We start from the raw sequence: 22,701 nt of genomic DNA, 5'->3' as shown, positions 1-22,701 counted from the left end.
CTCTATTAACGGTGTCCCTGTGGGGGGGGGGGGTTCCCTTATTAAAGGGGTCCCTGCGGGTGTCCCCCTATTTAGGGGGTTCCTTGGGGTTCTCCCGTTTTAGGGTAGGTTCTGTGAGGGGTTCTGGTAGAGGAGAGGTAGGCAAGTTGTGCATTTTGGGGCAGGTCATCCTCAGATGGACTTTGGGGGTTACTCCCTTCAGGGGTTACCCCCTTGGCCCACCGCAAGGGCCATCGCGTTCAGCTCACGTTTGGTGAGACCTGTAGCAATCCCCACCCATGTGATTCCCGGCTCAGGGGACCAGAGAATTACGGAGGGCCAGAGAATAGGGTCTATGACCCGCATCCTCCCCCTGGTATGCGGGCGGGAACCCCGGTCCTGCCGCCAGTGGAGGGCCAGAGCATCGCAATGGCGCCTACGACGCCTGCCACCGATCCCGATATTTCAATTTTCCATCGCGCAGGGGACCCCATTCCCGGCGGCAGTGACGGAGAATCTAGGCCGATGTATAGAGATTGGGATGGAGTCCTTACAGGATGTGGGATGTGGAGAGCTGTCGTAGAGGAAGCTGTGGGAGTCGGTGGGTTTGTAATGGATATTAGTGGACAGTCTGTCCCCAGAAACGGAGATAGAGAGATCAAGGAAGGGAAGGGAAGTGTCAGAGATGGACAATGGGAAGGTGACAGAGGGGTGGAAATTGGAAGCAAAATGAATTAATTTTTCCAGGTCCGGACGGGACCATGAAGCGGCTCCGAAGCAGTCGCTGATGTACCGATAAGAGTTTGGGAGGGGACTGGAGTACGACTGGAACAAGGAATGTTCCACATACCCCACAAAGAGGCAGGCAAAACTGGGACCCATGCGGGTAACCATAGCAACACCTTTGGTTTGCAGGAAGTGAGACAAGTGAAAGGAGAAATTGTTGAGTGAGAGGACAGGTTCAGTCAGAGGGAGGAGAGTGCTGGTGGACGGGGATTGTCCAGGCCTCTGTTCGAGGAAAAGGCGGAGAGCCCTTAGACCATCCTGAGGGGGAATAGAGAGAGAGAGGGATTGGGCATCCTGGTGGGGAATGGGGGGAGAGGGATAGGACATCTTGGTGGGGAATGGGGGTATTGAGGGATTGGACATCCTGGTGGGGAATGGACGTATAGAGGGATTGGACATCCTGGTGGGGAATGGACGTATAGAGGGATTGGACATCCTGGTGGGGAATGGACGTATAGAGGGATTGGACATCCTGGTGGGGAATGGAGGGAGAGGGATTGGACACCCTGGTGGGGAATGGGGGTATAGAGGGATTGGACATGCTAGTGGGGAATGGGGGTATAGAGGGATTGGACATCCTGGTGGGGAATGGGAGTATAGAGGGATTGGACATGCTAGTGGGGAATGGGGGTATAGAGGGATTGGATATCCTGGTGGGGAATGGGAGTATAGAGGGATTGGACGCCCTGGTGGGGAATGGAGGGAGAGGGATTGGACATCCTGGTGGGGAATGGGGGTATAAAGGGATTGGACGCCCTGGTGGGGAATGGAGGGAGAGGGATTGGACATCCTGGTGGGGAATGGAGGGAGAGGGATTGGACATCCTGGTGGGGAATGGGGGTATAGAGGGATTGGACATCCTGGTGGGGAATGGGGGTATAGAGGGATTGGACATGCTGGTGGGGAATGGGGGGGAGAGGGATTGGACGCCCTGGTGGGGAATGGGGGGAGAGGGATTGGACGCCCTGGTGGGGAATGGAGGGAGAGGGATTGGATATCCTGGTGGGTAATGGAGGGAGAGGGATTGGACATCCTGGTGGGGAATGGGGGTATAGAGGGATTGGACGTCCTGGTGGGGAATGGGGGTATAGAGGGATTGGGCATCCTGGTGGGGAATGGGGGTATAGAGGGATTGGGCATCCATGTGAAGGAGGAGGCGGTTAGGGCCGGGGAACTGGAAGTTGTTGATATGATGTAGTCCATTGGAGGAATCAGACAAGATAGAAAGAAATGTGTTTGGTGGGGCAGGAACAGGTTGACATGATGGGCCGACTGGGAGAGTCCTGTGTGTGGATTTTGGGGCGAGGTGGATGTCGTTCAGCCTCTGTGAGGTAGAGGTAGTGGGGGGTGAGGGTGCTGTGTGTAGCTGGCTTGAGGGGGTGGTGTGAAGGTGGGGGTGAGGGTGGGGGTGAGGATGGTGTGGGGGTGGGGGGTGGTGTCGGTGGTGTGGGGAGGGGCGGGGGTGAGGGGGAGTGGTGTGGGGGTGAGGGGGGTGTGGGGGTGAGGGGTGAGGGTGTGGGGGTGGAGGGGGTGTGTGGGGGAAGGTGGGGGTGGTGTGGGGGGGAGGGGGGTGGGGGAGAGGGGGTGTGGTGGGGGGAGAGGGGGTGTGGTGGGGGGAGGGTGGGGGTGGTGTGGTCGTGTGGGGGGAGGGGGGTGGGGGGAGAGTGTGGGGGGAGGGTGGGGGTGGTGTGGGGGGGAGGGTGGGGGTGGTGTGGGGGGGAGGGGGTGGGGGGAGAGGGGGGTGGTGTGGGGGTGAGTGGTGGGGGTGTGTGGGGGAGGGTGGGGGTGGTGTGGGGGGGAGGGGGTTGGGGGAGAGGGGGGGAGGGTGGGGGGGAGGATGGTGTGGGGGTGGATTCAGGTGTGAGGGTGGGGGTGGTGTCGGGGGTGAGTGGGGTAGTGGTGTGGGGGTGAAGGGAAGTGGTGTGGGGGTGAGGAGGGTGTGTGGGGGTGAGGTGTGGGGGTGAGGGGTGGGGGTGGAGGGAAGTGGTGTGGGGGTGAGGAGGGTGTGTGGGGGTGAGGGGTGGGGGTGGAGGGGGTGAGGGGGGTGGTGAGGGGGTGGGTGGTGGGGGGTGTGGGGGGGGGGGGAGGTTGACACATGTCACATGGAACGGAAAATTAGCGGGTCTCGCCCGACGCCGATTTCCACCCCAGCAACTGCCCTTCCCTCAGGCCAACTGACCATGTCCAGTGCCCGCTGCTCTGCCACGGTGAGGGGCCGCAGGTCCGGCGGACGCCCTCCAGTTTTCTCCCGCTCCCAGTGGTCATGGCCGGCCTTCTCGTGTGGCAGTGGGGGAGGGACTGGAACGGCAGTGTTACACAGTCCAACGATGCATGTAGCCCAGGAGGTGGGTAGCTGGGGGCCTCAGTGGCCAGGGCACCCAGCCATGGCGGTCGGTACGGGTGCCGTGTGTGTGCAGGGTGGGGGTTCAGCTGCCTTCTGGGTCGGGGGAGGGTGTGGTAATGGGTTTGGAGCCAGGGGCACGGTGCTGCCCACTCACCCTGGCTGCCCTCAGGAGGTCGAGCAGTTTCTTCCTGCACTGCTGGCCTGTCCGGACGGTGTTGTCCATGGCGCTGACCACCTCTGCCAACAACGCCCAGGCACGGTGAATGGCAGCGGCTGGCAGCCTCCTTCCCAGGCCAGGGTGCAAGGTCGCCCGCCTCTCCTCCACCACGTCTTGCAGGGTCCACAGCTCAGCGTTCCTGAACCTTGGTGCCACTCTCCTCGCTGCGGTCTCATTGTCTGGGATGAGTGTGTGTGGGGAGTGTAATGTGAATGTGCGGCTGCAGCTTGTCAGCTTCCCGAGTGTCAATCCCGGCCCCGGTGAATCCGGTACCGTTTCCCACTGGGATCGCTTGTGTTCCACGTGGCCCCGGTGCTAGCCCCTCCACAGTCGCTGTATCGGTCCAGATGCAGAGCCAGTTTTGCTGTCGAGAAACTGCACGAGTCTTGTGCCAGAGTGAACGGAGAATGCCGCTGCTTATATCCCTGTGGGTCAGGCAGTTTGCACCAAGGGAGAAAACGACAATTACTACAGGAGGATCTGGCAACTTGGGTTCTACAAACGTGTTTTAAAGCTTACTAAATGTTCAATAGCTTCAGTTCTTTGCCTGCTCGCTTCCTTTCCAGCAGGTACCAGGCTGTTGGAGCAAATCCAAAACACTCACACTGAGACCCAGGTTATTTTATTTATCAAGCCACATTAACATTCCAGTTCGAGTCAAACTGTTGTACTGAGATGGCCACAGGTTATGGTCAGGCTGGGAGCGCTCTGGTAGAACATCATTTTCCATCAATGATTCGAGTTGAAGGATGGAGCAGTGATGCGAGTAACATTGAGGCTATTACCTGTGATCGATCATATTAAATATGAAACCACATGCACCGAATCTGAGAAGCACAGAATCAGAGATCTATTGTTAGAAAAAGTGATGAATGAAACTACAGATAACCTGCAAATTAGTCAGATGTTAGCATCAGATAACGTCAGTGAGTGGGCGATAAATTACTGACATTTTAAGGAAACGCAGACCTCATCAAAACACAAAGCGGCATTCAGTGATAAAAAATCTTTTTAAATTTAATTCTACAAATAAATTAACCCTTTCGGGTAAAGTCTGTACAATGTGCAGGGGTTTGGGGAAAAGGCAAGGGAATGGCACTGAGCCAGAATGCTGATTTGGAGGGCCGGCACAGACAGGATGGAACGAATGGCCTTGTGCTGCACCGTCACGATTCTGAGTCTGTGGTACGTGCACAGTTTTACAGATTAGCTTGGATTCGTATATTCGTACAATGCTGGGAGAAACAGTGCGTCAGATATTCACTGCTTCCTAGAGGGAGTCTCCAAATTAAAGGCACCAAATTTGGGGGGGTACCCCAAAGATGTTCTGGGCAATCCCCGTCTGAGGTTCCCAGGTAACCATGTGCACTGCAATTGTCCACCCCACAGGTCTCTAGGTCAAGGAGAGGTCAGTCATGATAATTGTAGATATCATCTAAAATATAACAATGAATTCTGTAAGAGTTCTTCCTGTTTATTTCACTTGTTCCCATTTCTTGCATTTACTGTTTTTGGTCCATGCACCCAGAATGGGAATGTGCCTTCAAGCAGAAGAGTGCTCGTCAGGACAGTGTGTTCCAAGGTTTCAAATGAGAAACCGGACTCGTCGACGCTGAGTGACTCTTAGGAACCTGATTGAGAGGAAGTTGGTTTGATTGGCTAACTGGCAACTGGTGGTTGCCCAGTGTGGTGAACCACTATTATATTGTACATACTGTTCTTACTTATTGTACTTACTGTTTGTTACATGTCTGGGTTCGTCCCTGCTGGCTCCGCCCCTCGGGCTCAAATATAAAGGTGGCTAACCTCCAGCCCTGCCCTCATTCTGGGACCAGCTGCCAGCAGGTATCTTTTAGCTGATTAAAGCCACAGTTTACTCTTCCGACTCTCGTCTGTCGTCATTGATGTACATCACCCAGGGACAGTGTTCTGCCTGACAACAGTCAGAGATTGATTCCATTGGGTTTTTTTTTGAGAGAACCTGCCAGAAGCCTCTAAACCCTCGAAGGAAGAAGAGCTCAGTCGGATTCTCTGCTTCTGAAACGAAGTGTTGATGCCATGGCAGAATTCGTGGAGTTTTACATCAGAAAACTGGCGGCGCACTAGGACCTAGAAGGAGCGATAGTGGAGCAGGAGATAAAAGATGCGATTGGGAGGAAGCAGTCGGGGAAGGTGGCAGGGCTAGTGGGTTTCCGATGGAATATTATAAAAAATTCAAGGATAAGCTGGTACCGCTGATGGTGGGGATGTTTGAGGAGGCGATAGGGAAGGGGGTGTTACCACAAACTTTGGGGCAGGCATCGATAGCGGGAATACTGGAGCTGCTTCGGGTGTTTGGGTCTTTCTCGGGGTACAAATTAGATCTGGACAAGAGTGAGTATTTTGTGGTGTCTCGGCCAAGGGTGGGGGCAGGGGTGGGGGGGGGTTGCCATTCCGTAGGGCAGGGACACACTTTAGGTACCTGGGGGTGCAGGTTGCTCGAGATTGGGGGGGGGGCTCCGAAGGTACACCATTTCTAGTTTGGTGGGGAGAGTGAAAGCTGATCTGGCAAGGTGGGATGGTCTCCATCTGTCACTGGCGGGTCCGGTACAGACGGTTAAAATGAACGTGTTGCCGCGATTTCTGTTTATTTTCCAATGCCTGCCGATTTTCCTGCCAAAGGCTTTTTTCAGGATTGAAGGAGCTGGGAGTGAAGTATGGGCTGGAGCAGGGGGGAATGTTTAGATACATGCAGGTTTGAGATTTTGCCAGAAAGGAGATACAGAGCTTCCCGGGGGAGCCGGCCTCCACATTGCTGGAGGAGGTGCTGAGGACAGGGGGACTGGAGAAGGGGGCAGTGTCAGCAGTTTACGGGGCTATTTTGGAGGAGGAGAAGGCACCACTGGAAGAGATCAAAGCAAAGTGGGAGGAAGAGTTGGGAGAGGGTATGGAGGAGGGGGTTCTGGTGTGAGGTGCTCCGGAGAGTGAATGCCTCCACCTCGTGCACGAGGTTGGGGCTGATACAGCTGACGGTGGTTATACAGAGCACCCCTCACGAGGGTGAGGATGAGCCGATTCTTTGAAGGAGTAGAAGATGTGTGTGAACGTTGCGGGGGAGGCCCCGCTAATCATGTTCATATGTTTTGGTCCTGTCCAAAGCTAGAGGATTACTGGAAGGAGGTGTTTAGGGTAATTTCTAAAGTGGTGCACGTGAAACAGGACCCGGGCCACCGGGCCCCCGGGAGGCCATATTCGGGATGTCGGACCAACTGGGGTTGGAAACGGGTGTGGAGGCAGATGTTGTAGCCTTCGCCTCGTTGATCGCCCGAAGGCGGATCCTGTTAGGGTGGAGATGAACCTCTCCACCCTGTGGCCCTGGTGTGGCAGGGGGGACCTGCTGGAATTCTTGACTCTTGAGAAGGTTAAGTTTGAACTGAGGGGAAGGATGGAGGGGTTCTACAAGTCATGGGCGATTTTCATTATGCACTTTCAAGGACTGGATAACATCGAACATTAGTTGGGGGGGTTGGGAGGGTTAGGGGGAGGGGGCTGTGTGTGTTAATGGATGATTCCTGATTCCTTTTTGTCATTTGTTTATGTGAACATGCAGGCTAATGTCTGGGGTTTGGTGGGAGGATGGGATCATTGTTATGGATATGGGGATTGACATTATATTCGTTACTGATTATTGTTCATTGTTGGTGGGTCAAATTTGGGAGAAAATGTGAAAAAGGAGGAGAATAAAAATATTTTTTTAAAAAGTATATTAAAGGAAAAAAAATACCGAGAGAGAGAGAGAATCGGACCCCTCAAGGAGCAAAGTGGACACGTGTGAGAGGAACCGCAGGAGATGGGCGAGGTTCTCAATGAACATTTCTCTTCTGTGTTTACAGTGGAGAAAGACATGGAGACTTGGGAAGCTGGGAAGGTTAGTGGCGATATATTAGGGACAGTTTGCATTACAGTAGAGGAGGTGATGGACGTATTAAAATATATGAAGGTGGATAAATCTCCTGGCCCTAACCAGGTATATCCAAGGACCCTGCGTGAGGCTAGAGAAGAAATTGCAGGAGCCCTCGCTGAGATATTTGCATCAGAACATTGGACAACAGCAAATGTCGTGACCTTATTTAAGAACATAGAACATAGAACGATACAGCGCAGTACAGGCCCTTCGGCCCACGATGTTGCACCGAAACAAAAGCCATCTAACCTACACTATGCCATTATCATCCATATGCTTATCCAATAAACTTTTAAATGCCATAGAACATAGAACGGCTGCAAAGAAAAACCTGGGAATTATAGACCGGTAAGGCTAACATCTGTGGTGGGTAAGTTACTGGAGAGGATTCTGAGGGATAAGATACACAGGTATTTGGAAAGACAGGGTTTGATTAGGAGTAGTCAGCACAGCTTCGTGCATGGGAGATCATGCCGTACAAATTTGTTAGAGTTCTCCAGGAATGTTGATGAGGGCAGGGTGGTAGACGTAGTCTATGTGGACTTCAGTAAGGCCTTTGATAATGTTCCACATGATAGGCTGCTCTGGAAGGTTAGATCACATGGAATTCAGGGAGAGCTGGCACATTGGATATACAATTGGTTCGATGGGAGGAAGCAGAAGGTAATGGTGGAAGGATATTGTCGGACTGGAGGCCTGTGGCTAGTGGTGTGCCTCAGGGCTCAGTGCTGGGCCCATTGCTGTTTGTTATCCATATCAACTATTTGGATGAGAATGTACAAGGAATGATCAATAAGTTTGCAGATTACACTAAAATTGTGGTATTGGCTCACCACACACATGACCGGTACAGAAGGTGGAAGTAGGAACACCTGAGGGGTGGACCAAACAGGAGTCCAGGATGGTGTGTTGCCTCCCGGGAGCCAGGGTCAAGAATATCTTGGAGCGGCTGCAGAACATTCTCAAGGGGGAAGGGAAGCAGCCAGAAGTTGTTGTGCACGGTGGCGCAAATGACATAAATAGAAATAGGGATGAGGTTCTGAGGAGTGATCACAGAGAGCTGCGAAAAAGGTTAAGAAGCAGGACCTCGAGGGTGGTATTGGCCATAGAAGTAGTCCAGACAACCTTAGGAACCCTGCTCTTTAATCTACTACGTAACTCCCTAAATTCCTGATGCAGAACCTCATCCCTTTTTTCTACCCATGTTGTTGGTACCGACATGTATCACAACCCCAGGCTGCTCAACCTTGCTCTTCAGAATGCCCTGCAGCTCCTCTGAGACATCCCTGGCCCTGGAACCCAGCGAGACAACATATCATTCGATCGTCTTGTTCGCGGCCACAAGAACACGAGTTGACTCCCCTTACAATCAAGTCCCCTTTCACTAAAGCTCTCCTGGCTGCTTCCTGCTTCCTCCCTGCTAAGCTGCAAAACCAGCTGTGATGCCACAAACATGGCTGTTGCCAGTTTCCCGAGAGGTCATCGCCCCCCAACAGTATCTGTTTGAGAGAGGGATGACCACAGGGGACTCCTGCACTACCTGCCTATGCCTACTACTCTTCCTGGTGGCCACTCAACGTTTTTCCACCTGTGCAACCATTGCTTCCAGTGTGACCAGCTCGCAAAACGTGATAGCCACAACATCCTCTTCATCATGGATGCTCCACGGTGAGTCCACCCATAGCTCCAATTGTGCAATACAGTCATTCAGGAGCTGTGGCTGGACACACACCTGCACAGACGGACACCAGAGACACCCGAGTTCCCACATAATGCAGGAGGAGCATTCCACAGGGTTGAGTACTCCTGCCATACCCTCAAACTGAGCTCTTAGTTTCTTTTTTAAATTTAGACACAAAGTTTACTTTCCACAAGGCTACTCCAAAACTAGCATCCCTGAAAGAGGTAAAGAACGGAAGAAATACCCACCTGATTGTTACTCACCAATCAGCTGCCTCCACTGTCGCACATCACTTTCTGAATAATTTAAAAAAAAAAAAATTTTGTTGAAGCATTTGTAATTTTCACAATTTAACATATTGACATTTCTAAAACAACCGCGCGGGTCAACGCACAAAATGCCCCTAAAATAACAACACACAATAAACCACGTACCCCACTTCTCCCGCCCTATCCCCAATTACCCGTATACTAGATTCCCTGTCCTTATTTAACATTACCATGCCTCCTATTTCCTCCCCCCCCCTTTTCCCTTTCCCCCCTTACTGCTGACGTTCAGTTTTTGTTGAAGAAATCGATGACCGGCTGCCAACTCTGGGCGAATCCCTGTATTGATCCTCTTAAAGCAAACTTGATTTTCTCCAGACTGAGAAACTCTACCATATCGCTGACCCACACTCCTGATTTCGGGGGCTCCGAGTCCCTCCATCTCAGCAAGACCTATCTCCGGGCCATCAGGGAGGAGAAGGCCAGAATATTGGCCTCCCTCCCCCACCCTTTGCCCCTGGATCTTCCGACACCCCAATATTGCTAATTCTGGACTCGGAGTTACCCCACCTTCCAGGACTTCCGACATAACATCCGCAAATCCCTGCCAGAATTCCTTCAGTTTCGGACATGCCCAGAACATATGAACATGGTTGGCTGGGCTACCCCCACACCGCCTACATCTGTCCTCCATCTCCTCGAAGAACCTACTCATCCGGGCTACCGTTATGTGGGCCCTGTGAATGACCTTGAACTGAATCAAGCTGAGTCTAGCACAGGACGAGGATGCATTTACCCTTCTCAAGTCTTTTTCCCACCGTTCAGTTTCCAGCTCCCCTCCCAACTCCTCTTCCCACTTCCTCTTCACCTCTCTGATAGGGGCCCCATCCCACTTTAACAATTCCCTATATATGTCCGAAACCTTCCCACCTCCAACCCCTGTTTTTGACAACACTTTATCCTGTAGTCCCCTCAGGGGGAGGCGAGGAAAGCTTGGGACCTGCCTCCGTACAAAGTCCCGCACTTGAGTCTGGCAAGTCAAACTCCTCCTCTAATGTTTCCAAGGTCGGGAAGCCTTCCTGGATGAATAGATCCCCAAACCTCTCAATCCCTGCCCGCTGCCATCCCTTAAAGCCCCCATCCAGCCCCCCCCCGGGTCAAACCGGTGATTGTCATAGATCGGTGACCACACTGACACCCCCTCCAGCCTCATATGCTGCCTCCATTGCCCCCACACCCTCGGGACTGCCACCACCACAGGACATGTGGAGTACCGAGCCGGCGAGAACGGCAGGGGCGCCGTCAGTATAGCCTCCAGACTTGTACCTTTGCAGGATATTGCCTCCATCATCCCCCAGACCGACCCCTCCCCCACTACCCACTTCCTGACCATCGATATGTTGGCAGCCCAGTAATAGTTAATAAAGCTCGGGAGAGCCAATCCCCCTTCCCCATGGGCCCGTTCCAGGAGTGTCCCCTTTACTCTCGGGGTTTTACCCGGCCATAGAAACCTCGATATCACCACATTAATACTTCTGAAAAAAGCCTTTGGGACAAAAATCGGGAGACACTGAAAAAAGAAAAGCAGTCTCGGAAGGACCGTCATCTTCACCGTCTGAACCCTCCCCACCAGCGTCAGTGGGAGCATGTCATAGAATTTACAGTGCAGAAGGAGGCCATTCGGCCCATCGAGTCTGCACCGGCTCTTGGAAAGAGCACCCTACCCAAGGTCCACACCTCCACCCTATCCCCATAACCCAGTAACCCCACCCAACACTAAGGGCAATTTTGGACACTATGGGCAAGTTAGCATGGCCAATCCACCTAACCCGCACATCTTTGGACTGTGGGAGGAAACCGGAGCACCCGGAGGAAACCCACGCACACACGGGGAGGATGTGCAGACTCCGCACAGACAGTGACCCAAGCCGGAATCGAACCTGGGACTCTGGAGCTGTGAAGTATTTGTGCTAACCACAATGTCCCATCTACAAAAATCCCTTCTCATTTGATCCACTGCTTTGCCCAAATTTAACTTGCGAAGCTGCCCCCAATCCTTGGCCACTTGAATCCCCAGATACCTAAATCTCTTCCCAACCACTTTAAAAGGTAGCTCCTTCAGCCTCCTTTCCTGCCCCCGTGCCTGAATCACGAACATCTCGCTTTTTCCCATGTTTAACTTATAGCCTGAAAATCGCCCAAATTCTCCTAATACCTCCATGATTTCGGTCATCACCCCCACTGGGTCCGTGATATAAAGCAGCAAATCGTCCGCATAGAGAAAGACCCTGTGCTCCCCCCCCCCCCCCTCACTATCTCACTATTCCCCTCCAGGTATTCGCTGCTCTCAGAGCCATTGCTAAGGGTTCTATGGCCATGGCAAACAGTAATGGGGAGAGCGGGCATCCCTGCCTTGTCCCCCAACAAAGACTAAAGTATTCTGACCAAACTCGGTTCTTACATTTGCCACCGGGGCCTGGTACAATAACCGGACCCACTCCACAAATCCCTGCCCAAACCCAAATCTGCCTAAAATATCCCATAGATACTTTCACTCCATCTGGTCAAAAGCCTTCTCCGCGTCCATGGCAACTACCACCTCAGCCTCGCGCCCCTCCGCTGGCATCATAATTACATTAAGAAGCCGTCTAATGTTGGATGTCAGGTGCCTGCCCGTCACAAATCCCGCCTGATCCTCCCCAATTATCCCCGGGACACAATCCTCTATTCGGTGGCCAGGATCTTTGCCAATAATTTGGCATCTACATTCAAGAGGGAGATTGGCCTGTACGATCCACAGCTCTCCGGATCCTTGTCTTGCTTCAGGATGAGAGAAATTGATGCCTGTGATAACGTTGTGGGGAGTACTCCCAGCTCCTTGGGCTCGTTAAAAGCCTTAACCAGGAGCGGCCTCAGTAACCCAGAGAACTTCTTATAAAATTCCACTGGGAACACATCAGGTCCCGGGGCTTTACCCGATTGCATCGCCCCCAGTCCATCTATCACTTCCCCAAGCCCAATCGGGCCCCCCAGGGCCTCCACCAGCTCCTCATTTACCTTCGGGAACTTTAACCTCCCCAGGAATTGATTCATGCCTTCCTCCCATCCGGGGGTTCCGGCTCTGTCGCTGGCTATAAAATTCCCGGAACGCTTCATTCACCGCCCCCGGGTCCGTCACCATCTTCCCCCTCAAATCCTTTATTTTCCCTATTTCTCTCGCCGCCTCCTGTTTCCTCAGCCAGCATCCGGCTCGCTGTCTCCCCATGTTCATATATTGCCCCTTTTTCCCTCCTCAGCTGACCCTCCGCCTTTCCTGTGGAAAGGAGCCCAAACTCCACATGAAGTCTCTGACGCTCCATCAGGAGCTCCTCATTTGGAGACTCCGAATATCTCCTGTCCACCTGTACATTCCCCTCTAATAACCGCTCTCATGGCCTCCCAGACCACCCCAGCTGCAGTCTCTCCCATGTCACTGATCTCTATATACCTCTGAATGGCCTCTCTCACTCGCTCACAGATCTCCTCATCCGCTAACAGTCCTGTATCTAGTCTCCACTGTGGGCGCTGGGACATTCCCGTGTCTGCCTGTAGGTCTATCCAGTGAGGTGCATGATCTGAGACTACAATTGCTGAGCACTCAGTGTCCTCAATCCTTGCCAGCAGTGTTTTATGTAGCACAAAGAAATCCTGGAGTACGCATTATGTACATGGGAGTAGAATGAATATTCCCTGCTCCTTGGTCTCTCAAATCTCCACGGATCCACCCCCCGCATGCGCTCCATGAACCCCTGCAGTTCCTTTGCCATTGCTGATAGCTTCCCTGACCTAGCACTCGACCGGTCCAGCCTCGGGTCCAGGACCATATTAAAGTTACCCCCATGATCAGCCTTTGCGAGTCAAGGTCTGGGATCTTCCCCAGCACCTTCCTCATAAACACGACATCATCCCAGTTTGGGGCATATATATTCACCAGCACCACTGTCATTCCCTCTAGCTTCCCACTAACCATAATAAATCTGCCTCCCGGGTCTACCTCCATCCTCCCCACCTCGAATGTCACCCTTTTGTTAATCAGGATGGCCACCCTCCTTGTTTTAAAGTCCAGTCCTGAGTTAAACACTTGCCCAACTCATCCCTTCTTTAATCTAATTTGGTCTCCCAGCTTCAAGTGTGTCTCCTGTAACATGGCCACGTCCGCTTTTAACTGTCTCAGGTGTGCCAACACACGAGCTCTCTTAACCGGCCCGTTCAGTCCACAAACATTCCATGTAACCAGTCTGGCCGGGGGGGCTCTTGCCCCCCTCCCCTGTCGGTCAACCATGACCTTTCCCAGGGCAGCTCCTAGCCCGTGTTCCACAACTCGCTTGATCCGCCCCTCGACAGTGACCACAATCTGATCTCCATCTCCAGTCTCCTAGCTGTCACTCACCCGTCAGCATTCCCCCCCCCCCCCCCTCCCCGCTCCCCCCCACTTTGTCTTTCCTCAGCTCTCCCCCCCCACTTTGCTCCCGTGAACTAGCTATCCAGCTAGCTCAGCATCGCTTCCTGAATAATGATGCCACCTCGAGCTCTGCTGCCAGCTCATCTTCCAGATTTTAATTCTGGAATGGCCCTGCTGTGCCCCACTGCTTCCTCCCAGGTCAGCTTTCAATTGTGATCTCACCAATTACTTTTAAAAATAAATAAATTTAGAGTACACAATTATTTTTTCCAATTAAGGGGCAATTTAGCGTGGCCAATCCACCTACCCTGCACATCTTTTGGGTTGTGGGGCTGAAACCCACACAGACACGGGAAGAACGTGAAAACTCCTCACGGACAGTGACCCAGGGCCGGGATTCGAACCCGGGTCCTCAGCGCCGTGAGGCAGCAATGCTAACCACTGTGCCACCGAGCTGCCCCGATCTCACCAATTACAACCAATCATCCCTCACAACATACCCGTGGAATTCTCAACTCCAAAACACTCTTGTTTAGTCCAGCAGCACTGACAGTGAACGTTGAACATTTTCCAGTGCTGTTAATGATGATCGACCTGTAATGTTAACTCTGTTTCGCTTCACTCTGATGTTGCCTGGCCTCCTCAACATTTCCAGCATTTTCTGTTTTAATTTCAAATTTCAAGCATCTGCAGTGTTTTGGTTTGAATACGCATTCTAAGATGTTAACAAAAATGTTTTTTACTTTCCAAAAGCAAAGTGTGTTCCATGGTGTTTTTCTCTTTGCTCATTCTGAAGCAGCCTGTGACAGCCATCAGTGGGACCTGGAGGAGACCAAGACATTTATTTGCTGAATAACCACCAGGCAATGATCATCTCACCATCAAGGAGAATCCCTGACTTTCAATGGAACCATCATCCCCAAGTTTCGGTATGATATTGTTATGGTACCGGACCAGACCCCAACTTATATTAGGAAACCGGATGAGAAACCGGACCACTAACTTATACCTTCTTTATCTCCAATTAAGCAAAACCCATTACAGGTCAAAAGTCACTGGTAAATAAAGTTAGCAAACACAGGGATAATCATGTGTAGAGATTTCCTTTCAGGCACAATTTGGAAAACCTGCTGACTTTGTCAAAGTACTGCTCAACCTGACAGCATGTGGCAAAATTGCTGTTCAACTTAAAAACTCCAAGCAGACTGCCAAACCCATATCAAACTGCAAAACTATAGACAGGCCTGGCTTCTCCCATTAATCTTTATCCCACTCAGACCCCATGACCTGCTTACTCAAGTCTGAACACAATATCTCAAGTTATCTATTCTCCAGAAGTCATAACAAAGTTCCAGTAAGCATCTCTTTGTCAACAAGTAAATGATTAAAATTAATAATTATCTTTCTTTCACCACATCTTAATTGCATCTTTTGCAGACACAGCGCCTGCCTGTATGTTAAACCAGGATTTTTAATAACATTGCTGCAACAGATATATGATACAACTTCACACTATCAAAATCCTTCATCGTTACTTTATCCCTTCGTTCCTCCTGTGTCCTCTTCCACTGAAATGGACCAGTAGAAATTCATTGGCAACTCTATTCGCTCTAAGCGACACACCAACTTGATTATATCATTCTTCCTTCATCATTGTTCAGTCAAAAATCATAGAATACCTGATCGAAGAACATTGTGATATTTCACCATGTGGACCATCACCTTCGCAAGGATGATAAGGGCGGCACAATAAATCATTGTCTTGTTTGTGTTGCCCAAAGAACAGCAATGATAAGACTTGTATCCCAGAGCATAAAGCTGTAATAATGGTTTCGGCCACTAGAGGGCCTCATTGAATTGAAGATGAGACACAGTTGAAGCTGTTGTCTTCAAGTTGTTTCCAACAAGTTTAGCAACATGGCAGCAAAACCAGATATTGCAAATTGCATTTCCCATGAAGATGAACATTTTCCCCATAGAGACAGTAGCTGCCATTCAGCCCATCGAGCCATTCTGTCAACAGTGTTTTTTAATTTCAAGCCACCACCTTTTCTGAATTAACCTTTTCCCATCCCAAGTAAATACCTCCCTTTAAAATTCTCAATTGTCTTCTCCTTTCTCTTGCTTCAGGAGAATGTGCACATTTACAAGGACCATCAGTGTTTCTCCTGGGTTAGCTTAGAATTTGTTACATAGAAATGTGGAAAATAACTGTGTGAGGATGCGTGTGTGTGAGGATGCGTGTGTGTGAGGATGAGTGTGTGTGAGGATGCGTGTGTGTGAGGATGCGTGTGTGTGAGGATGCGTGTGCGTGTGTGTGAGGATGCGTGTGTGTGAGGATGCGTGTGTGTGAGGATGCGTGTGTGTGAGGATGAGTGTGTGTGAGGATGCGTGTGTGTGAGGATGAGTGTGTGTGAGGATGCGTGTGTGTGAGGATGAGTGTGTGTGAGGATGCGTGTGTGTGAGGATGCGTGTGTGTGAGGATGCGTGTGTGCATCTGGGGATGCATGTGTGTGAGGACGCGTGTGTGCGAGGATGAGTGTATGAGGATGTGTGTGTGAGGATCTGGGGATGTAAGTGTTTGAGGATGCGTGTGTCTGAGGATGCGTGTGTGTGAGGATGTATGTGTGCGTGTGAGGATGTGTGTGTGTGAGGATGTGTGTGTGAGGATCTGGGGATGTAAGTGTTTGAGGATGCGTGTGTCTGAGGATGCGTGTGTGTGAGGATGTATGTGTGCGTGTGAGGATGCGTGTGTGTGGGGATGTGTGTGTGAGGATGCGTGTGTGCATGAGGATGTATGTGTGCGTGTGAGGATGTGTGTGTGTGAGGATGCTTGTGCGTGAGGATATGTGTATGTGTGACAGTGTGTGTGGACGTGTGTGTGTGAGGATGCGTGTGCATATGTGAGGATGCATGTGTATGAGGATGTGTGTGTGTGTGTGTGAGGATGCGTGTGTATGAGGATGTGTGTGTGTGTGAGGATGCGTGTGTATGAGGATGAGTGTGCGTGTGCGTGAGGATGCGTGTGTGTGTGAGGGTGAGTGTGTGTGAGGATGTGTGTGTGCATGTGGGGAAGCGTGTGTGTGAGGAACTGGGGATGTAAGTGTTTGAGGATGCATGTGTCTGAGGATGTATGTGTGTGAGGATGCGTGTGCGTGCATGTGAGGATGCGTGTGTGTGAGTGTGTGTGTGAGGATGTGTGTGTGTGTGAGGGTGTGTGTGGATGGGTGTGTGTGTGTGAGGGTGTGTGTGGAAGCGTGTGTGTGCGTGTGTGCGTGTGTGCGTGTGAGGATGTGTGAGTGTGAGTGTGAGGGCATGTGTAAGGGCGTGTGTGAGGGTGTGTGTGAGGGCGTGTGTGAGGGCGTGTGTGAGGGCGTGTGTGAGGGCGTGTGTGAGGGCGTGTGTGAGGGCGTGTGTGAGGGCGTGTGTGAGGGCGTGTGTGAGGGTGTGTGTGGATGTGTGTGTGTGTGTGAGGATGTGTGAGGATGTGTGAGGGTGTGTGTGGATGTGTGTGAGGGTGTGTGTGTGAGGGTGTGTGTGGATGTGTGTGTGTGGATGTGTGTGTGTGAGGGTGTGTGTGTATGTGTGTGTGTGTGTGAGGGTGTGTGTGTGTGTTTGTGTGTGTGAGGGTGTGTGTGGATGTGTGTGTGTGTGTGTGTGTGTATGTGTGTGTGTGAGGGTGTGTGTGTGAGGGTGTGTGTGTGAGGGTGTGTGTGGATGTGTGTGAGGGTGTGTGTGAGGGTGTGTGTGAGGGTGTGTGTGGATGTGTGTGTGTGAGTGTGTGTGTGTGAGGAAGTGTGTGTGTGAGTGTGTGTGTGAGTGTGTGTGTGAGTGTGTGAGTGTGTGAGGGTGTGTGTGAGGGTGTGTGTGGGTGTGTGTGTGAGGGTGTGTGTGGGTGTGTGTGTATGTGTGAGGGTGTGTGTGGATGTGTGTGAGTGTGTGTGTGAGGGTGTGTGTGAGGGTGTGTGTGAGGGTGTGTGTGGATGTGTGTGTGTGTGTGTGAGTGTGTGTGTGAGGAAGTGTGAGTGTGTGTGTGTGTGTGAGTGTGTGTGTGAGTGTGTGTGTGTGTGTGAGTGTGTGTGTGAGTGTGTGTGTGAGTGTGTGTGAGGGTGTGTGTGAGGGTGTGTGTGAGGGTGTGTGTGAGGGTGTGTGTGAGGGTGTGTGTGGGTGTGTGTGTGAGGGTGTGTGTGTGAGGGTGTGTGTGGATGTGTGTGAGGGTGTGTGTGAGGGTGTGTGTGTGTGAGGGTGTGTGTGTGAGGGTGTGTGTGGATGTGTGTGAGGCTGTGTGTGAGTGTGTGTGTTAGTGTGTGTGTGTGTGTGTGAGTGTGTGTGTGAGTGTGTGTGTGAGGGTGTGTGTGAGGGTGTGTGTGAGGGTGTGTGTGAGGGTGTGTGTGAGGGTGTGTGTGAGGGTGTGTGTGAGGGTGTGTGTGAGGGTGTGTGTGAGGGTGTGTGTGAGAGGATGACCAGAGATATTCAGGAGACGATGAGAAGGAAAAGAAAGGTTTTAAATAAGTTCAAGGGGAGCAAATCAGTGCAGGAATTAGTGGAGTGCAGGAAGCGGAGGATGGAGCTTCGGAAAGCAATTAGAGGAGCAAAGAGGGGATCTGAGAAAGCTCTGGCTGGTAAAAGTAAGGAAAATCCCAAGATATTCCTAAGTATATCAATGGGAAGAGGATAACCAGGGAAGGAGTAGGGCCCATTAGGGACCCAGGCGGGAATCTGTGGTGGAGCAGAGAGAACATTGGTTGGGTGTTGAATGAATATTTCACATCTGCCTTCACTCAAGAGAATGGGGAGATAATTATGGAACTCAGGGAGAGAGAGATTGTGAGCTTCTTGAGCAAATTATCACAGGGAGTCACAAGGTACTGGAGGTGTTGGAGGCTTAAAAGTGGAGAAATCTCGAGGTGCGGATGAATTGTGTCCTTGGATGCTGTGGGAGGCGAGGAAGGAGATTGCTGGGACTCTGACCCAAATTTTTAACTCCTCTCTGGTCACGGGGGAGGTGCCAGAGGACTGGAGAATTGCTAATGGGGTCCCAATATTTAGGAAAGGCTGTAGGGATAAGCCAGGGAACTACAGACGAGGGAGTCTCACATCAGTGGCAGAGAAACAATTGGAGAGAATTCTGAAGGAGAGAATCTATCTCCACTTGGTGAGCAAGGTTTGATCAGGAATAGTCAGCATGGCTTTGTCAGAAGGAGGTCATACCTAACAAATCTCATTGCAGTTTTTGAGCATGTGACTAAGTGTGTAGATGAGGATAGTGCAGTTGATGTAGTTACATGGAATTCAGCAAAGCTTTTGACAAGGTCCCACATGGGAGACATATAAAGGCGGCAAATGCACTGGGATACAGGGGAACTTGATAAGGGGGATTCAAAGCTGGCTGAGCTGTAGGAGACAGAGGGTGATGACAGACGGCTGTTTTAGTGACTGGGAGCCAGTGACCAGTGGGGTACCACAGGGATCTGTGCCGGGTCCCTCATTATTCACCATTTATATAAACAACATAGATGACTATGTGGGGGGGGGTAGGATTCAGTAAGTTTGCAGATGACACAAAGATTGTCCGGGTGGTTAACAGTGAGGTTGAGTGTCTTGGGTTACAGGAAGATATAGACGGGATGGTCAAATTTCATAAATGGGCAGAAAAGTGGCAGATGGAATTGAACCCTGAAACGTGTGAGGTGATACACTTTGGAATGAGTAATGTGACAAGGAAATATTCAAAGAATGGCACCTTACTGGGAAATCGTGAGGACTTGGCATGTTAGTCCATAGATCTCTGAAGGCAGAGGGCTGGTTAATAGGGTGACGAATAAAGGCACATGGGACACTTGCCTTTATCAATCGGGGCATAGACAACAAAAGCAGGGAGGTCATGGTGGAGTTGTATAGAACTTTGGTGAGGCCACAGCTGGAGTACTGTGTGTAATTCTGGTCACCACATTATAGGAAGGATGTGATTGCACTGGAGGGGGAGCAGAGGAGATTCACCAGGATGTTGCCTGGGGTGGAACATTAAGTTATAAAGAGAGATTGGCTAGGCTTGTGTTGTTTTCGCTGGAGCAGAGAAGACTGAGGGACGACCTGATCGAGGTGGACAAGATTATGAGGGGCATAGACAGGGTGGATAGGGAGCAGCTGTTCCCCGGAGTTGAAGGGTCAGTGTAAGAGACCTACCATGTGGATTTAGTGGCACTTGCGAACACTAAAACACAGTAGAAATTGGAGTTAAAATTTCTCGGGTGCAAACAAGAATCGTTTATTGCCTCTATTTGATTACAATTGAGAGTCACTTAACTCTTATTCTCTAATAAGTCCGGCTAGCAAAAAGGACTTAAAGGGAAGCAACTTGTACACAATTTAACTTTTAAAATAATACAGAGATAGTTTCTTGCTTAGGGCAAACAGCTTGCATTTACTTCACGAGTTAAAGTGGAAAAGTGAAAGTATAGAGATAGAGAATAGTTTAGATCAAAGTATAAAATGATCCGGATAAAAATGGCCGTACGGACCCACACGGTTATACTAAATCATATATCAGTCTTTAGCCATCTATCTACACCCCTATGTAATCCTAATTGGTTTGGGTTAGAATCAAATGAGTTTGATTTGACGGTTAGCTGTCTGTCTTGTATGTGCAACATTAGTTTTAATTGTTTCGGGTCTGCATACTTGTATACGTTAAGGAATGCAATACTGTGCTGTTATCGCAACCAGCTTGAACTGGTCTCTTGCTGACTTAGCTGTTATAACAATAGAGCCTTCACGTTACCGTGCCGTTGCTATGCTGTTGCTATGGAGCCTGCCCTGTCCTTGGACACTGTCTTGAAAATGTATTCATTAGTTCAGTCAAAGTGTTTGTTGTAATCTCTCCCACTTTTGCATGTATCAGGTTCTTTTGTGTTTCTGTTATTTTTATGTTGTACTGTCTTGCTAGAATAATAGAACTTAGTAAAGTGAATTATGCTGTGTTGTACTGTTTTGTAAGCGGTGTGTTTTGAGATGACCTGAGGTTATGAGAGTGTTTGAAATCCTTAATATAAAATGAGTAAAACTGGGGCTTAATATTTATCCTAAATAGCTATCTTTTTACCATCAAGGTGTATTAGGAAATAGTTGACTTCTACAGTCAGTCACGAGGGGGACACAAGTTCAGGCGAGGGATGGAGGTTTAGGGGGGATTTGAGGAAACACTTTTTACCCAGAGGGTGGGGGGGGGGGTCTGGAACGCGCTGCCTGGGAGGGCGGTAGAGGCGGGTCTGGAACGCACTGCCTGGGAGGGTGGTAGAGGCGGGTCTGGGAACGCGCTGCCTGGGAGGGCGGTAGAGGCGGGTCTGGAACGCGCTGCCTGGGAGGGCGGTAGAGGCGGGTCTGGAACGCGCTGCCTGGACGAGGGCGGTAGAGGCGGGTCTGGAACGCACTGCCTGGGAGGGTGAGAGAGGCGGGTTGCCTCACATCCTTTAATAAGTACCTGGATGAGCACTTGGCCGTCATAACATTCGAGGCAAATGGGGATTGGATTGACAGATCAGGTGCCTTTCATGTGGTGGTGCAGACTCGATGGGCCGAAGGGGCCTTTTCCCGCATGGTATATATCTGTGATTCTGTGTGTGTGTGTGTGTGTGAGGATGCATGTTGTGAGGATGTGTGAAGATGAGTGTAGGTGTGTTTTGTGAGACAGTGTGTGAGGACACACACACATACCCTCACACACACGGCGCCGAGGTCCCCGGTTCGATCCCCGCTCTGGTTCACTGTCCGTGTGGAGTTTGCACATATCTCCCCGTGTCTGCATGGGTTTCGCCCCCACAACACAAAGATGTGCAGGGTAGGTGGGTTGGCCAGGATAATTTGCCCTTTAATTGGAAAAATTATTTTAAAAGGAGAAATATAAAGAGTGCCAGCGAATGCTGTTCACCCAGCTTGTACGGCTGAGACCACAGTTCCAATGAATAACAGCAGAGAGCCTGGGCGGCAGGAATGTAACCCACAGCCACCATCAAAAACCATTTCCTCATCACAGATCTCTCAGGCTGCCCAACCCGGCTTCAAAATGCCATATCAACGTTGGGCACCCCTCACCGGTTTCTGCACTGGCCAAGGAGTTTGTGCAGAAAGTGGGGTCTTGCAGTGAAGCTGTGGTGTCCCCAATCAATGACTCACCAGCATTGAAAACTGCCCCCTGACAAGATTCAGCGGAGAGTTCCAAGAAGCAACATTTAACGCGGAGCGATTGTCTGCTTTGGTGGTTACTGAACATGTAACAAAATTACAGGTCATACCTCGGCAGTTAGGTAATTTGAAGCAATCAGGAAAAATCAGCCTGATCTGTTAAAGGGAAATCATGTTTAACTAAGTTATTAAAGTTGTTTGAAGGAATAACGTGTGCGATAGATAAAAGGGGAACATTTAGATGTACTGTACGTGGATTTCCAGAAAGCATTCAATGAGGTGCCACACCATATGTGGCCATTTTAAAGTCCCCATGCCACTGTAAACTACAAGAACACTAGTACGGAAGCTTTTAAAACACTTCCAGGGATCAATTTGATTCAATTCCTCCACTTTCCCATTTCTCTGTGGGTCACGGACACGGAGCATCCAAATTTCTGTTAGAATCAAGTGAGGGATCGAATGACACCCGCCCTCCGTCCTCGGCCCGCCCTCCGTCCTCGCCCGCCCTCCGTCCTCGCCCGCCCTCCGTCCTCGCCCGCCCCCCGTCCTCGGCCCGCCCCCCGTCCTCGCCCGCCCCCCCGTCCCTCGCCCGCCCCCCGTCCTCGCCCGCCCCCCGTCCTCGCCCGCTCCCCGTCCTCGCCCGCTCCCCGTCCTCCCCCCCCCCCTCTTCCCCCCCCCCTCTTCCCCCCCCCCCTCTTCCCCCCCCCCCCTCTCCCCCCCCTCTCCCCCCCTCTCCCCCCCTCTCGCCCCCTCACCCCCTCACCCCCTCCTCCCCTCACCCCCCCTCCCCCACTCCCCTCACCCACTCCCCCTCACCCTCACCCCCTCCCCTCACCCCTCACACCACTCCCCCCCTCACC

At 51.2% G+C, this 22,701-nt stretch overlaps 1 protein-coding gene across 2 annotated transcripts in view; it reads left to right on the top strand.

Moving 5' to 3' along the window:
• The window catches only part of LOC140391480 (uncharacterized), a 291,717-nt gene that overhangs the window by 241,218 nt on the left and 27,798 nt on the right, over positions 1-22,701 (top strand). For both annotated transcript variants that reach the window (XM_072475986.1, XM_072475985.1), the window contains one exon: positions 14,454-14,586. The gene's annotated coding sequence lies outside the window, so the exon portion shown is untranslated. The remainder of the gene's footprint in view (positions 1-14,453; positions 14,587-22,701) is intronic.

Source organism: Scyliorhinus torazame, chromosome 15, assembly GCF_047496885.1.
Source record: "Scyliorhinus torazame isolate Kashiwa2021f chromosome 15, sScyTor2.1, whole genome shotgun sequence".
NCBI lineage: Eukaryota > Metazoa > Chordata > Chondrichthyes > Carcharhiniformes > Scyliorhinidae > Scyliorhinus > Scyliorhinus torazame.
The sequence above is the reverse complement of the archived record's forward strand: the minus strand, read 5'-3'. Positions and strand labels throughout refer to the sequence as shown.